This window comes from Gymnoscopelus braueri (assembly GCF_963280865.1).
Source record: "Gymnoscopelus braueri genome assembly, chromosome: 7".
NCBI lineage: Eukaryota > Metazoa > Chordata > Actinopteri > Myctophiformes > Myctophidae > Gymnoscopelus > Gymnoscopelus braueri.
The window spans coordinates 12684277-12702676 of NC_137608.1; positions in this window are offsets into that span (position 1 = coordinate 12684277).

Consider the following 18400-nt stretch of genomic DNA (forward strand, 5'->3'; position numbering starts at 1 on the left):
CCTATTCAGATGCATTTTTTAAAATCAATATTATTAAAGGTGTAACGTTTGTAGACTACAGATATCAGTGTTCTAATAAACATCTTCATCTCTCCTCTCTTTACGCACACACACACACACACACACACACACACACACACACACACACACACACACACACACACACACACACACACACACACACACATCTGTGCCATCTGGCAGGCTGGCAAAACAGTGTAGTGATTCCTCTATCCCCCCAATTTGTTCTGCTCTTTTTTTATATTTTAATTTTTTAGCTAGGAGGGAGGCTGATCGCTGCAATTTTTTGGTCCCGTTCAACCCCCATTGGTTGATTTAAGAAGCTGATGCCATTGGATGATGCTGGCTGTGTTACCTTCCCAGCACCCCTCTGGTTCTTGTCACCCACCCCTGCACTGTCCCGCTGTGTGTGTGTGTGTGTGTGTGTGTGTGTGTGTGTGTGTGTGTGTGTGTGTGTGTGTGTGTGTGTGTGTGAGTGTGAGAGCACCCCTGTAGCTGTGTGGCGGTGTGCATGGTCCTGTGTATGCATATCAATGTGTGTGTGTGTGTGTGTGTGTGTGTGTGTGTGTGTGCGTGTGTGTGCATGTGTGCGTGTAGCACCGAAGGCACAATCTTTGGGCATGCCCCACTGACTTCTTGGTGAACCCCTCCTCTGCAGATAAAACTGTAGATAACTCTTATTATAAGAGGAAAGAAAAGTTTTGTCTGTGCATATTTTTGGGTGTGCATGTTCGGATAAATGTTTCTGCTTATAAGTAGTTTATGGGGCGGCTGTGGCTCAGGAGGTAGTGCAGGTCGTCCAATGATCCGTGGGTCGGCGGCGGTTCGAATCCCGGCTCCCCCTGTCCACATGTCGAAGTGTCCTTTGGCAAGACACTGAACCCTACATTGCCTCCAATGAGTCGGTCGGCGCTAGCTTGCCACCATTGGTGTGTGAATGTGGAAAAAAGTGAGGACGCTGGCGTCGACTGTTCGCCACTTCACCTCCCAATGTCCCCCCTCCCCCTGTATGAATGAATGAACCATTGTAAAACGCTTTGAGTAAGTTTGAGTACTTAGAAAAGCGCCATAAAAATGTAATTCATTGTTGTGTGGGTGCGCACGCTTGTATATCGTTGCTGTCGGGCAGAAACCTCTCACCTCCATATTTTAACTTTTTCATCAATGAATGTCCTACTTCATATCATACTACAGTGTCAAACAAAAGCATCAAAAGTAGCAGACCCACAAGCGCATTTCCCCCAGAAACTATATTTCTCGACCAATCACAACGCTCGTTTCATTCACGGATAATGTAAACAGATTTGTAAAGCGTCAACCTCATTTCCTTGGGTGGGACTTCCGCCAAATCCCGGTACTTCCGTTTAGACACTCAACCGGCTAGGTCTTGCCCAGCGTATAAATGGGTCTAAATGGGAACATGGAGATAGCAGGTTTCTGCCAGCCAGTGGGTGGCGCCAGCCAGCGCGGGGTAACCGACAACACCGTATAGCACATTATTATATATATTCTTCTTCTACAGTACACAGAACTCTGCACGACCTTTCATGGCAACACAGGGACAATCTATTTTTGTTTTTCACTTTAATCTTACCTCTGACTAATGAGGGTCGTTTCAAGTGCAACTTATTTATTTTTTTATCCCCTCCTTAATGTGTAGTATACCCTACTGTACTGTATGTGTGGTGTTGTGTGTACTGTGCACACTCCAGCAGTGGTGGAAAAAGGACTTGTTTTACTTATGTAAAAGTATCAATACTGCAATGTAGAAGTACTCCTTTACAAGTAAAAGTCCGGAATTCAAAATTTACTTGAGCAAAAGTACAAAAGTATTGGCATCAAAATGTACTTAAAGTACCAAAAGTAAAAGTACTAAAATGTTTGAAAATAGCAGATCTACAAGCTCACAACGCGTCGCGATGTGACGGGTTGTGAGCTTGTAGATCGGCTATTTTCAAATAGCTTAGGTATAAAATAGGGCTAAAGTGGTTAATGTGTTTTATAATGTAAACATTTATATATGCAAAGTAACTTGTAACTAAAGTTTGTAGTGGAGTAGAAGTAAAAGTACTGAACATTGGAAATACTCCAGTAAAGCAAAAGCTCTACCTCAACATTTTATTTAAGTACAGTACTTAAAGGGTCTACACCATGAAAATCACTTTTTTCTTGTTTTTTTGTATTTTTTGGGGTCCCCAGTGTCTCTTGTACCCCAAAAAATGTTTTTTTTTTTAATTCAGTCATTCCTTCTCATTTCATGGATTTCCAGAATGGGCGTGTCTGAACAGGCGATCTCAGAATGGAAATGTTTATGATGTCATAAACATTAATGATGGCAAACCCAATGTTAAATGAAAAGTGCCCGAATCGCTCCGAAACTTTTTCTACCCCCCCTAAGTGGGGGTCTACGAACAAATACTTCGGGCTCGGATTTTGGCTCCGCCCCCCGGAAGTGGGTGAAACAGGCACCTCAAACACTTGGTGGAATTGTTCAAAAATGTTCAAAGTGTTTTTTTTTTCGATTTTGTATTTTTCTTAGATGCTTCTTTTTATGCAGAATTTTTTTTAAAATATTTTTTTCTTATATATTTTTTTATTAACAGACAGAATTGCTCAGTAGCCCCCCCCTGCACAAGAGGACGTTTTGGTATTGCAGCTGAAAGTGCTGTATAAGCCAGAGACAATTGACTTGGGATGAGTATATCTGAGTGATGATTTAGGCTCAAACCTTTTGAAAAAGGTTTGAGGGACATACACCATATGATATTAAATATCAAATATTTTTTTTAAATTCATGGTGTAGCTCCTTTAAGTAAATGTACTTAGTTACTTTCCACCACTGCGCTCCAATACAGTTTATACTATCTCGTCTCTGTCAGGTGGGAAACCTCATTATGTCCAAAACTGTCCTTTTTCAGGATTCAAATATAAAAGTAGCAGATCTACAAGTTGGCTTTCTTTGGACATATGAGGTTTCCACCCCGACAGAGATTGTAACCAAAAGTACAGTTTGTTGTGTGAGGGAATATTTTAAACAATGGAAAAAATATTAAGAGCTTGTGTGACTAAATAATCGATAACCATCCCTTTTCTGACATCACGAGGAATGAGGAATGATCCAAAACTCACATAGAGAGAGAGAGAGACCTTGAGTAAAAAGAAAGAAATTCACAGAGAGAGAGAGTGAGACATTGACGGCTGCTGCCGCTGGTGAATAACCCCCCCCCAAAAAAAATCCAATGCCATACGAAGATCTTACTGGTTCTTAGAAAAGTGTGTGTGTGTGTGTGTGTGTGTGTGTGTGTGTAGGTGGAGCACATTAACCCTTGCCTAATCTGTGGTAAAAGCCGCCGTTCCACCTCGGTTGGCCAAAAGGGGGCAAAAGATGCCCACTCGTACACTTTTACTTTATTTTTTCATTTATTTATTTTACCACCCGAGACTAGCTAATAAATAATACACCAGCCTACTTGGACCGAACCTCTACAACAAGGTTTAAATATGCATGCTAAACTCTCTGAGCATCTCACGATGCTGAGAGTCAGTCAGACAGGGGAGAGGTTGAAGGTTCAACGTGTTTTTTTTCCTTCTTTTTACTGTTTTTTTCTGCTTTCTTTTCAGTCCTCCTAACCAGGGAGGGAGAGGGAGGGTGTTGTGAAACGAAAAAGCCGAAATGCAACGGATTACTTGGTGCATGGATCCTACGCTCAGGGTCAGAACACGGGTTCAAATGCTGGGGCCTCTCTTCTTAACCCGTTAAAACCGGGAAATTACTTAAAGTCATTTAAAGATTTTTGCTTTGGCTATTAAAGAGAATAGCAGATATACAAGCTCACAGCACGGCACAAAGTGACGCTTGTACATCTAGTATTTTTGTATTTTTTGGGGGGGAAATCTTGAAAGTGGGAGAACTACTGATTTAGCAGGCATGTTGTAGAATCGGCCCTCAGGTCTTAATGGATTAACTCGCTCGGGGAAAGGAGTGTGTGTGTGTGTGTGTGTGTGTGTGTGTGTGTGTGTGTGTGTGTGTGTGTGTGTGTGTGTGTGTGTGTGTGTGTGTGTGTGTGTGTGTGTGTGTGTGTGTGTGTGTGTGTGTGTGTGTGTGTGTGTGTGTGTGTGTGTGTGTGTGTGTGTGTGTGTGTGTGTGTGTGTGTGTGTGCGCGCGCGTGGTTGGTTGGTTGACACAGAGAGGTGCAGGGAGGCAGGGCAGATGCTGTATTGATGCCACGCTTCTCCTTCTTGTCCTGAATAATCATGATGGTGAGCTGATGTGCTGCGTCGCTTCAAGAAAAAGATGAGAGAGAGGCTGAACTGCGGTTGAACTGAAACCTGCACATGAACCTGGGGGAGGGGAGGGGTGGTGGTGGGTACCTCAGCCCCCAGGATCAAGCCCCCCCCCCCTCCATCCCCCTCTCCCCCTCCTGCTCCATGAGAATTCCTGAACCGGACTACTGCTGCCTGTGGGGGTAACTCTTCCTGCCTGCTAGAAGTGGGCGTGTATGTATATACAGTATGTATGTATGTATGTGTTTGGGTAGATGTGTCTTAAATGGTAAATGGTGCCTTTATATAGCGACTTTATCCAAGTCGCTTTACAATGTGCATAACGTTCACCCATTCACACACACATTCACACACACATTCACACACACATTCACACACACATTCACACAGCGACGGCAAAGGAAAGCATGCAAAGGCACCAACCTGTTCATCGGGAGCAATTAGGGGTTCAGTTTCTTGCTCAAGGACACTTCGACACAAACTCTGGGGGAGCCCGGGGTCGAACTGGGAACCTTTCGGTTCTCAAGCGGCCACTCTACCCCCTAAGCCACTGCCGCCCACTCTGTATTAAACAGTGACGTGAGTGTGATGATGTCAGTGAAACTTAGAGCGTGTGTGTGCGCACGCGCGCGCACACACACTGTGTGCGCACAGCGCGCGCACACACACTGTGTGCGCACGCGCGCGCACACACACTGTGTGTGCACTGTGTGTGCGCGTATACGTGTGTGATGGCCTGAAGGAGGGAGTGATTATCGGTATTGGTCAAGCAGACCATACTAATGAGAGAGAGAGGAGAGAGATGGAGCGAAGGATGATGGACTGGCAGGTGTGCACATTTGCTCCAGGCTTCTTTGGTACCTTTTGATACCATAGACCCCTTTGTGTGTGTCTCTCTCTCTCTGTCTGTCTCTCTCTCTCTCTCTCTCTCTCTCTCTCTCTCTCTCTCTCTCTCTCTCTCTCTCTCTCTCTCTCTCTCTCTCTCTCTCTCTCTCTGTCTCTCTCTCTGCATGTAATCTTCTCATCTTCTCATTGCTTTTATCATCAATTCTCTGCCTCTGATTTCTAAGCTGTGGTCTTCTCCAGTCCCTCTTATGGTCATGTTTGTGTGTTTGCACCCCCTCCCCTCCTCCTCCTCCTCAATATCAAACCAGAATGTCTAACAGTATGTTCAGGGTTAGGTTGTCATTCCGGGAAGGACAGACAGGTGGCAGTGTACTGTCAGGCTGGAGGACTTCCTTTATCCTTATTGCTTGATTTTTCTACTCTCTCTCTCTCTCTCCCCTCTTTCTGCCCCCCAAAGTAGCTGTGTTTCTCACACACAGACACACACACACACGCACACTCACACTTTCACTCTCTCTCTCTCTCTCCAGGAAACGTGGGACTGCAAATGAACCTGTCTGTCATACAGAGATTTTTTTCCCCTACCATCAGGACACTAAGGGTTAAGGTCATTTCTGCCCTTTCGTTTGTCGGATACACTCCTTTGTACTTTAGTCTTCGTTAGTACTTCCCTCGCTCTCCCTCCACGCCGCAGTCGTTGTTGTGCCCCAGGGGGATTCCCCTACATTGAAAAGTACGGCTCGCATTAGCCTGTAGCTTAGCATGGGTAGTGGCCGTTTCTACAGTGCATTAGCCTGTAGTTTTGGTGTAGCAGCCATAGACTGTAAAAAAAAGAATGGACAAAGCGACGCCATTGGTTTCTACAGACCGTAAATGAAGCCGATTGTTCAGGAATTTCAAACCCGCCATGATTCTATATCGCGTCATATCCTGCACAATGCAACCAGACCAATATTGGTTAGGGAGCTTGTCAATCAAGAGCGGGGGCGGGGAATGAATGCTATTGGTTGTGTAGCTTGTCAATCAAATCATCCTGCCCCTCCTAGAGCATACCTTACTTTATCGTCAATTTTAAAATAAATAGAACCATAATTTACCAAAACCCATGATTGAAAGAAGACTTTAAACTAGCGACTGGAAGCATATAGTATTTATGACAATGTTTATTAAGGTAAGAAAATCAAGTCTAAAGTTTGTTAAAAACCCACCCACTTGCATTGAGAGACATTCTTTGTGACACCAGCAGGGGTAAAATAGCGAAACTACTGGCCATTCATATGAACTGTCACTTGAACTCACTTCCTATATAGACTCAATTTCAAAGGCCAATGCTGGGCCCTTGGTAGCAGCGGCCGCTACCCATGCTAGCAACGGCCGCTACCCATGCTAGCACGTGGGCTTGCACGGCGGAATAAACAAAACGCACAGATTATTACGAAACAGAACGCTAGCTGCCACTCGGCTAGCTGCCGCTCAGTGGATGGAACTATGAATGCAGATCGCTCTCTCACACACGCGGCTCGGCTAGCTGCCGCTCGGCTATAGCTGCTGCTCGGCTAGCTGCCGCTCAGTGGCGGTAACGATGAATGCAGATCGCTCTCTCTCTCTCTCACACACGCGCGGGCGTGCAAGGGCGCGCGCATCCCACAATGTGTGTGCCTGCCCAGATCAAGGCCTCCTCGGCTCTAAGGGGACCAGAGGGAGATCAGGCACAGAGAGCCTATGGAAATAGACGGCTTTGTCACTGAAACAACCCGGCCCCTCTCCCCTGAGACATGGTGTCCTCACCTCTCACAGACTCCTATTTTACTCCTCTTTTACTCCCCCGTCTTGCCCCCTTTCTGTCTATGACGTTAACCAGCCCCTCGCCGCCAGCCTTCTCTCGCTCTGGCTTCACCCTGCCCCCCAGCGTTGCCATGTCCGCTTATTATAAGCGACTTTGGGCTTGTTTTTCTGTGAAGTTTCTTTTAAATGCTGGGAGTTGTGGGTTTGCGTTTTTTATAGGGCTTTTTTCTAAAGTGTAGTTGCTTATTTGGGCTGGTTTCCAATTTATTTTTAAATTATTATTCAAACCAGTGGTTCTCTAATGTTTTAATGTCATGGACCGCCCCAAATTAATGTATTCATTAATGTATTCGTCCCTAACCCCCATCTGAAAATGTTTTGTGCCAGGGAGCCCCATACCAGATTGTTGTTAGAATGTTTCAAAAATCTTTTTTATTTCAAGATTGTTTTGGAAATAGCAGAACTGCAAGCTCACAACGCGCCGCATTGCGACGTGTTGTGAACTTGTAGATCGGCTAGTTTCAAATAGCCAATGTACATCAGATTTAATGTGCTCATGTAACCAATATTCGCTTCTTTTGGGCTTGTTTTCATAGACGTCGTTGCCAGATTTAGTGAGAGAAATAAGCAGCCAATGCTTATTTCTCTCACAAAATCTGGCAACAGTGCCACTGGTTCCCCCTTTTTTCTCCCCCTTCTTCTGCTAAGCAACGTTTTTTTTGCGGCGAGCATTCAGAATGTCCCTGTATTGTGAGTCCAACTGCCCAACGGTTTGCTGTGTCACACTCACACGAGAGAGAGAGGTGGTGGCACGGGATCAGCATCCGTCACGCAGAGAAAACCAAAGCCGGCCATTTTAAGGACGGTACCCGCTGTCTTATCTGCAGTGCACTAACACGCCGCCTCTTTGTCTATGTGTTTATACATGAGGCCGTCAGGCATATTGTCCATGCTTATAGGGGTCTCGTATTTGCGTGATTGTATGTGATTGCGTTCGAGCTTTTCATCCTTCATTGTACAGTACAGTGAGACCTTGATGAAACCTGGAATAAACAGCCCTGTGTCTCTCTCTCTCTCCGTCCAAGAAAATGAATCTGTCCTATTGATGACCTAAACTGAATAGAAAAACACAAATGCCTTTCATTTCTTTGATCCTTTATTCTGATCCTGTTTACCTTGCGCTGTGCTTTTTCTCTCGAGATCGCTTGAATGCGGCGGAGGGAGGGAGGGGACGCGACGGCCGCGTTTCGCTCCCCTATCATCACAATTTCTCTCCAGTGTTTTCTCCTCTTTTCTCTGCTCTGTCCTTGCGGCGTTGGAGCCGATCGCTTGTGTTTAAGACTCAGTGTGTGTGTGGGCAGAAGCAAATAACACACAATAAAAACCAATTCAGTCCCCACTATTACTAGACACCTGGGGTCTCTCTCTCTCTCTCTCTCTCTCTCTCTCTCTCTCTCTCTCTCTCTCTCTCTCTCTCTCTCTCTCTCTCTCTCTCTGTGTCACTCCCTCTCTCCCTGTCTTTTCTTTGTTAATATTTGCAAACCCACCATAGGCCTGGCATTGTAAGCAGATTATGAGTAATTGTATGTGTGTGTGTGAGTATGTGTGTTTTCTTTTTTGAGCGGGGAGGGGGACGGCTGAATGAGTGTGTGTGTGTGTGTGGGGGGGGGGGGGTCCACTGTTTTATGTGCCTGGGAAGGGGAGGGGAGGGGAGGGGAGGGAGGCCCCCCTCGCGTTGGAGTGGCCCTGCCCTGCGCGGCTGGCACCCTGCTGAGATGGGGTTTGATCTTGGCAGTGTGGCAGGTCTGTTAGTGAGGGAGAAATTGGCACTCCTCATGCTCGACACCCGCTCCCTTCTCTCTCTCTCTCTCTCTCTCTCTCTCCCTCTCTCTCTCTCTCTCGTGGGTGAGCACACAGGTTCTGCAAAGTCACTCACATAACGGTATGCTGGCACTTGAATGCTCAGACACATAAAAATTTACTCTTTTTACACTCATACATGTTAAGTACATATGGTATGTGCACACTGGCACGCAAAACATAACCACCTTACTTTTCACTGCATTACTAAGCAGAGTAACGACAACCATCACAACATAGTGAGGCAGTCCACAGCATCGCTGCTCTTTTGTTTTTTTAGATTTCAGATTTTATGTGCTGAGCAAAGATATCGTCACTGTCAGGTGGAAACCTTGTATGTCCAAAACCTTTACTTTTCAGGAAATGGGGGGTGTTCCAATGGATCCATTGTGGTTATTTAGTCACATAAGCTCTTGTTAATATTTATGTTAAATATGTATAACCCATAGACAGACCTAACTACTTTCAAAATGTTTCCAAATTTGCACAAAAAATAATGCTGATCTACAAGCTCACAACGCGTCGCGATACAACGTGTTGTGAGCTTGTAGACCGGCTGTTTTCGCGACTTTTTTGCGTGACACTCATATGACGAAGTATAGGACCTTAACCCATTAGAACCAGGAAAGCATCTGCGTCATTTTAGATGGTAGCGTTGGCTATTCTAAAATAGCAGATATATAAGCTCATGTACAAGCATCTGCTAAATCTTTGAAAATTTTAGAAACATCTTGAAAGTGTGAGAACAACTGATTTAGAAGTTATTTGTAGAATAGGCCTCAGGTCTAAAAACACACAAAAAAACAGTTTTAGATGTAGAAATACAAGGTTTCTGCCCGACAGCGTCCATATACCTCCTTATCCCGCTCACTCCTTTCTACTTCACCTCCATCTCTGCCTCTCTCCTTGTGAAGGTCTAGCCCTCCCAGACTTGACTTGAACCTGCATGGGTGAGAGGCAGCCTGCAGGGGGCCCCGGCGGGCGGGCGGGGCCCAGGGCTCGGTTAACCCAGCGCCGAGGCCCCCGAGTGTGGGTGGAGCAAGTCAGCAGGGAGGGGCTGGTGAGGGCCTGTGGAGCTTGTACTGTATCCTGCAGATTAGTGCGCACGCACGCACACACACACGCACACACACTCACACACATGCACACATGCACGCGTGCGCGCACACACACACACACACACACACACACACACACACACGCACATGCACACGCACAGGATGGGCTTTTCAACATCCATCTATTCTACACTGACCGTGACTCCGTGAACTCGGGAAATGTGTGTGTTGCGAGAATTTGCTCATGCATGTACGTGTTCACGTGTGCGAGAAAGTAGAGTGCTTTTTTTTTTTCTTCTTTCTTTTTTCTCGACAGGGTAAAACGGCAGCGTAAACTTTTCACCCCGCATTCTCATGTGATTAGGCTAACGCAGCACTCCACTCACAACGCATGCGCTATGTGCACCTGCTGCTGCATGTGTGTGTGTGTGTGTGTGTGTGCTTGTGAGAGTGCGTGCGTGTGTATTACTGTACTTATGAGGGCCAAATGTCCCCACGAGTACAGTATAGTAGAATTTGAGAAATGTTCCTGGTCCTCAAAAAGAAAATTGTTTTTTAATGGTAAAAAAAAATAAAGATAGGTAGAGATAGGTTTACAAGATTAAGGTTAGGGTTAGGTTTAGGATTAGACATTTAGAAGTTTGGTTTAGGGATTAGATATAGAGTTATTTTTGATTTACACACGTAGTTGCGCGCTGGTGTCCTGCACCGAAAAATAGCTGATCTACAAGCCCACAACGTGTCGCAGTGTAGGCTTGTAGATCTGCTATTTTTCGGCTTCAGGCTTATGGTTAAAAATGGCATTCAACATTTGTTTTGACGTACTCACAAGTATTGTAATACAAACCTGTGTGTGTGTGCGTGTGGGTGTGTGCGCGCGCGTGCGTGTGTCTCTGAGCTAACAGTGATAACGGCGGTGGGCTGTGGATTACCTCTAGTTCTAGACAATTATCTTTCCCCCAGTCAATTCAAGGTCATTCTTACAAACCCATGTACTTAATATCCTCCACAAATACACCTCATGCAGACAGCCTTTGCACTACGTTCATTCAGATAATAGATCTCTGTGTCTGATGCTGTTTGTGGTTTTATGAATCTTTTCATAAGTGACTCATCATGCTGCTGTTACAGTCCTTGAGGTTTTAGCTGTTGTCTTTTTAAACTCATAATGGGGGGTGTATGAGCTGCTCAATAGCGCTGGCAACTCAATTCAACCCCTGATACTCTGAGCTGCTTCAATGGGCTGCCTGTGTGTGTGTGTGTGTGTGTGTGTGTGTGTGTGTGTGTGTGTGTGTGTGTGCGTGTGTGTGTCTCTTAACCCGTTAAGACCTGAGGCCCGATTCTACAAATGTCTTCTAAATCCTAACAAAAAACTATATTATCAGTGGTTCTCAAACTTTTTCAGGTCAAGGACCCCCCAAAATTAAATGTATTTGGCCGCGGACACCCATCTCAAAAGAAGCAAAGATTTGAGTTAAAAATGTTCGCTTAAAAAAAATATATATATATATTCAAAGATGTGAACCAATTTTCACGATTTTTCAAAAATAGCAGATCTACAAGCTCACAAGCTCATGCTATAAGCTTGTATATCTGCTATTTTCTATTTTTGAATAGCCAAACGACAGATGTGTTCCCGGATTGAATGGGTTACTCTTGTACATCCGCTATTTTTGGTGTCCAACACCGTCCCGGCACCGTCACATTTAAAGCATAAATCAGGCGACAGGGTTATGGTTAGAAATGGCCAAACATTTGTAAAACGTTTCTGTCGGGTGGTAACCTACAAAACTGTTACTTTTCAGGATTCAAATGAAAAATAGCTTCACGCCACGTTTCGAGCTTGTAGATCTGCTATTTTTGATACTTTTGTGTGAGCTTCACACAACTAGTATGGCATTAATTTACAAAACAAAAAAAAAGTTTAAAATATTGGTATACTCCTCCTCACAAGTGTATTCATACCAATACATGTGCATTGCGTCTTGCAGCAGTGTGCCGTGTCTCGAGTCCAAGTCCTCAGCACTCCCCTTCAGCCCGAACACCAAGCTCATTGCCCCCCCTCCACACACACATACACACACAAAAAGAACCCCCTGACAAGGGCAGATGGAAAGAAAAAAAACAAAACAACCAAGTCGTCCTCATGCAGACAAAGTAGACTCCTCTTCAACACCAGATGAAAAAAAAAAACATTTTTTAGAATTAATATTTGGAATGGCCGCCATTCTGCAGGACCCCCAAGACTCTGTACCCCAATTCCCCCCCAAACCGCCTTTGTCAGCGTGTTTGATGTAATGGAGGTGTGGACAAAGCGGAGTGCCAGGCAGAGTGTGTGAAAATGGTAGTTAAGTGGGCTTGGAGGGCCCGCTTCAGTACTCTCTGAAAGGGCCCGGGCCCCTGAATAGGGCCCTCACACACACACACACACACACACACACACACACACACACACACACACACACACACACACACACACACACTCACACACAGGGCTAAGCTGTAGTGCGGTAAACAAGACAGGTCCAGCACAAAGGTATATACGTCTCAAATGAGCACAGTGAGCAGCCCCCACCCCCCCAGTACAGACCCCCCCCCTCGCCACGTACCCTCGTCACTGCCTGCCCTACACCTCACCTCCTCCTCCGCTCCCTCAAACCGCCACCAAATCTGGCCAATCCCAGGGAAGATCCACGTGAATCCTCCCTTTACTTCTCCTCCCCCTTTCTTCACCCCATCTTTGAATTTTTTTCCTCCTCTACTTCGATCATTTTCTGCTGTGTGTGTGTGTGTGTGTGTCTCTCTCTGTGTGTGTGTGTGTGTGTGTGTGTGTGTGTGTGTGTGTGTGTGTGTGTGTGTGTGTGTGTGTGTGTGTGTGTGTGTGTGTGTGTGTGTGTGTGTGTGTGTGTGTGTGTGTGTGTGTGTGTGTGTGTGTGTGTGTGTGTGTGTGTGTGTGTGTGTGTGTGTTACTATAATTGTGAGGACCAAATGTCCACACAAGTATATAGTAGAATTTGAGAAATGGTTGTTTTATGGTTAAAAAAAAGATTTGGGGAGATAGTTCATGTTCCTCAATCTAGCTCTAGAGAACTTTTTTTTTGTCAAAGTTGTTTGAGGAACCTTTGAACTCTTAAACCATGTCTTAATAGGCAGACATTCATCAAAAATAGCAGATCTACAAGCTCACAACTTGTCACAACGCGTTGTGAGCTTGTAGATCTGCTATTTTTGAAAAAAACTCTGGAACCAAAAATGGTTCTTCTATGGCATCACTCCGAAGAACCAGTTTTGGTTCCAGTTGGCACCTTTTATTTTTGTGTCTATAGTAATACAAATGTGTGTGCGTGTGTGTGTGTGTGTGAGTGCTGGAGCCCCCTGCTGGTGGTGGGTTTGGGCGGTTATCCTCTTTTGTTCGGCTAATTGTGAAGAGTATAATAACTGGTCTGACACTGAGGTCTGACACAAGACAACTGGCCTGCACCGTAAGGAGAATTTAACCAGACCAGTGTCATTAGTAGCTCTGAGTCCGGTAGAGCGGCGCTGGTCTTCTGGGTTCAAACTCGGGGGAAACGGCCAACTCAGCGTATGAGTAGCTACAGCTTGGGTTATTATTATAACCACTTGAACCCCCAGAATCCATATTTTAGAGGGGAACATTCGCCAAAAAAAAAATGCAGATCTACAAGCTCAATGCTGTCTCAGTTCATGCTGTCCTCTGAGGATTCTTGTCTGTCTGTCCATCTGTCTGTCTGTCTGTCTGTCTGTCTGTCTGTCTGTCTGTCTGTCTGTCTGTCTGTCTGTCTGTCTGTCTGTCTGTCTGTCTGTCTGTCTGTCTGTCTGTCTGTCTGTCTGTCTGTCTGTCTGTCTGTTTGTCTGTCTGTCTGTCTGTCTGTCCCTCTCCCTCTCCCTCTCTCTCTCTCTCTCTCTCTCTCTCTCTCTCTCTCTCTCTCTCTCTCTCTTTCTCTCTGTCTCACACATGCTCTCTCTATCCTGACTGGGGCCACACAGCTCCTTTAAAACAGAGGAAACATCACATGAGTGATTCATTATATCTCTCTTCACCCCACATAGAGATTAATTAATAACACTGGAGGTGGCGTTGTCGACCACTTTGAATTCACACGCAAAAAAAGAAAGAAAGAAAAAAACTACACTTGTACCACGTCGAACACCCCCCCCCCCCTCTCCTCCTCTTCCTCCCCCCATCCCTCACCTTTCTCCTCCTGACTCCTCCACGTCTTCTCATTCTCTCTCGTGTTCGTCCCTTTCTTTCGGGGAGGCTAATCACGGCGTTACGACAAAAGACGGCGAGAGAGCCAGGAGAGGAGTGGAGGGGGGGGGGGGTGGTGGTGGTGGGGATGGTGGGGGGTGCGGGCGTTCCATTATTGCGCGTGTGCGTCCCAGAAGAAAAGGAGGGCTAAATGAGAGTGGGACAGAAGGGGTGGCCCGCTGCCCCTGACACCTCACTATTAATCTTCCACTAAAGCCTTGTCAGGCCGAAACGGACACAAATGGATCACTCCCATTAACCGCGGCCAGTGTAGGTAAAGAGGGCCTTTAACAAGCGTTTTACCAGGAGTCCATTTTCCCTCTAATGAAGAGAGAGAGAGCGAGTGAGAGAGGGAATATATATACGCCGTCGCAACAACCGACCTCCCAGCTGCCATAACCGCCCAGCACGCACTTAAAGGTGTGCACGTCAGGAAATAAAAGTACATTTACTTGAGTACTGTGCTTAAAGCTGCACCTGATGTAACTTTCCTCTTCTACCCTGGATTTGAACCTGGATTCCTGCACAAGTGATGATTATTGTTTTTATTTTTACCATTATTTTTTTTGCCTGCTTGCTCAGGGAATAAATTTAATCTTGACCATCAGGTAAAAATGTGTGTCAGATCCTGTGTCTAGGTGAGACATGACCTTTGACACGATGTAAATGTCTCAACAGAAGAGCAGGGAGACAAAGTAGTAAAACAAAAGTAAAAAAGTGCCACCTTAAGTACAGTAAAATGTTTCTGTTTTTGTTTTTTGAAAACTGATGCCTTTTATCTTTTGCTACATTTTGAATAGAAAACTAATTTCGAATCCACGGCATTTCTGGGAAGGGACTGACCGACACTTACAAAACATATATGACGAATTAACAACTTATGCCCTATGTCAAATATAGTGAAAATAGCTGGATTTTATCGCTATTTTATACTTAATAAAACTTCAGGGGTTCTGGAAAGTTTCAGGTTCTGGAAGATTTCTGCATTACCCTTTGTAGACATGGTGAAGAGACATGAATGTGCGCGTCTCTCTCTCTCATGGATGAACAAAGTTTTGTTCACAGTGACATGATATGTCAGGAATGGTGAGATGTTAGCCCCCCCCCCCCCCCCCCCCCCAGAGAGAGGCTTCTGTCCTGGGACAGCTGTAGTGGGAGCTCTGGGACCTTGCATGTGCTTTCCATGGTAATGGAGGAGTGAGAGGGAGAGGTAGATGGTTGGACAGAGAGGAAGGTAAACAGACGTACTATAAGGTATACGGTAGTACGGCTGCAGGTTTGTCCACACGCAGGCTATGGCATGTGTACACACACGCGCGTGTGAGTGTGTGTGTGTGTGTGTGTAAGAAATACACATCGTGAAGACAATTATCCCAGTCATCACCAAGAGAAAATGTTTTGATTTATGGTTACAAATATTTTTTGAAGAGTAAGAGTTATAGGCTTACACATAGGAAAAAGGTTTGGGTTGGGGTTAGGTTTCCATATTTATAAGTTGAGGTTTAGGGGTTGAGTTTAGAGTTATGTCAGATTTATTACTCACTCACTAGTTGTGTGCAACGGAAATTAACCCTCCCCCCCCAAAAAAGAGGTACAATAGCAGTTACGTATAAAATATTGATGTCCTCACAAGGCTAGTAACACACACGTGTGTGTGTGTGTGTGTGTGTGTGTGTGTGTGTGTGTGTGAGTGAGTGTGTGTGACAGCATTTATGCAGCATGTTTTAAACATGTGTCTGTCATCCAAACACAGAGCTGCTGTCCGGCGGCTGCTTGTCATGTCTGAGAGCCACACAGAGTCCTTTCCTCTCTGTCCATGAGACTGGACCGTCATACTGGTCCTCCAGGGCACCATCAGCGTCACAGCCACGCTCCCACAGGGCCACTGTGTGTGTGTGTGTGTGTGTGTGTGTGTGTGTGTGTGTGTGTGTAGTGTATACGTCTGTTTTTGTGCGAGTCGTTGGATGTTGAATTGCTAAATCTCAGCCCCGTCCTTCTGTTTTTATGCCCGGCTCTGTTGGACGGTCAGTGGTGGTTTTTTTTTTAAAAACGACCGACCGTTTGCTGGAAACTGATACAACGTCCAACCGGTTTTAATCCATCAAGACCAGGAGCACATCTGTGTCATTTTAAGATTTCTTTGGCCATTCAAAAATAGCAGATATACAAGTTTATAGCGCGCCACCAAGTGTCGGGCTATGCACTATGAGTTTGTAGATCTGCATTTTTTTTTAAATCTTGAAAATGTCTTCAAAATCCTAACAGTTTTCTGAAAAACTTATGTTGCTCTAATATCAGTGGTTCTCAAACCTTTTCATGTCAAGGACCCCCAGAATTATATGTATTCGGCCGCCGACCCCATCAAAATATGTTGTTCCAGGGACCCCTCCCCCCCCCCCCCCGCAGAAGCAAAGATTTGAGTAAAAAATGCGGTTTCAAAACATATACTGTATGTATTCAAAGATTTGCACAAATGTTCAAGATTTTTAGAAAATAGCAGATCTACAAGCTCGATCTACAAGTGCCGCACTATGAGCTTGTAGACCTGCTATTTTTGAATAGCCAAAGTATAAAATAATGGTTATAGCTCAAATGGTCATAGCTAAAACGGATTGAATGGGTTAAACATGCGTTCATAATAACCGGTCAGTAACCGTTCAGTCATAACCCCGGCCTATATGACAAAGATGTGAGACGGACACACAGTGCCAGAAAAAAAATTATAGTGATGCATTTCGTTGCTGTCGGGGCAGAAAACCTCTTATCTCCATATTCATTTTGTGTTTTCTGAATTTGAATCCTGAAAAGTAACAGTTTTGGACATAATATGAGGTTTCCACCCGACAGAGACGATTTTGTAAATACATGAATGAACAAAAAGTCATGTCAACAGACACGTTCTTACAGTCCCTTTTACACTGAACCACATGAACCCCTAGCATCCCATTTCTGGGCAAGCCTCTGGTTTTCCTTTCCTATGACCATTGCCATTTGATGCCCTTGTCTCTCAGCTCCGCCCCTCTGTGATGTCCCTGTGTGTTTAGAGCATATTCTCTATGTCTTTTGGGTGGGGTCTCGTGTATAAGACCGCTAATAAGTCGAATGTGTAGAGTTGTATGTAGTCTGTATCTGTATCTTTTGGGTGGGTTCTCGTGTGCTGTAGGACCCGCTAATAAGACGGATGCCTCGGCCTGTTGTTTTTCCTTCCATGTCAAAGATCGGGCCTTCAAAAAAAATGGGACCGGTTTCCTCGGCGGCGGTCGGAATCCGCGCCGCGAACGTCATTACAGAGATAGCAGAGCGCAGGCTGACCTCTTAGTGTCACCATGCACCACAGAGAGGGAGGGAGGGGGGGGAGAGACGAGGCCCAAAACCCCCCGTTTGTCTGTTATCACAAACTCTAGCGTTATCCGCAGACTCCCGGGGGGGAAGCCACGACGAGACGACGAGAGGAAGACGACACCGTTACACCTTCCTCCTCCACCTCCACTCCTCCTCCTCTTCTTCCCCTCCTCCACTGAACCCCCCAACCCCACCCCTCCCCACAACCCTCTCCTCACCCCCACCCCCAAACATTTTTAATTATATCTCCTCTCAAGTAGCGCGGCTCGGTAACCAAGGAGCTGACATTGATGCATGTGCTGATAAATCCGCAAACACTGGAAACGAGATTAACAAAGATTTTGAGGAAAGGGTGACAGCTAATTTTGCTCAGTGGTCGACGCCGCGTTTCGGGGACTGATGTTTTTGATAGAGCGAGCGAGTGAGCGAGCCGCGCCCGGGAATCCGAGCGGCGTGGAGGGGGAGGGGGGAGGGGGAGGGGGCGGAGGGAGGGGACGACGTGGGACGCTAATGCCAGGAGTTTCGCGGCATTTGCACTTTTTTCTCCCCCCCCTTCCTTTTCTGATTGTTTTTTTTCCCCCTTCATCTCCCCTCTTCCCCTCCCTCCATCCCTCCCTACACCCCTCCCATCCTTCCCCTCCTCCCCCACTCTGTATCTCCCCCGCCACCAGTGTTATTTCTCTCTCTATCATCTCTCTCTGTCTCATTGTCTCTCTCTCTCATTGTCTTCCGTCTCATTGTCTCCGCGGTGTCTCTCGTCCTTGTCATTACACACGCGCTCTTAAGATTTGGAGTAGCATTATTCTGGTCGAGACGTTTAACGGGAGACAATGGCAACGTTTTTTTGGTCACCTTGTTCGCCGTGCTAACGATACGACCAGCAGACGCCACGTAGCGTGTACGTTGTCAACAAATGAATCAGTTTATTTGTTTC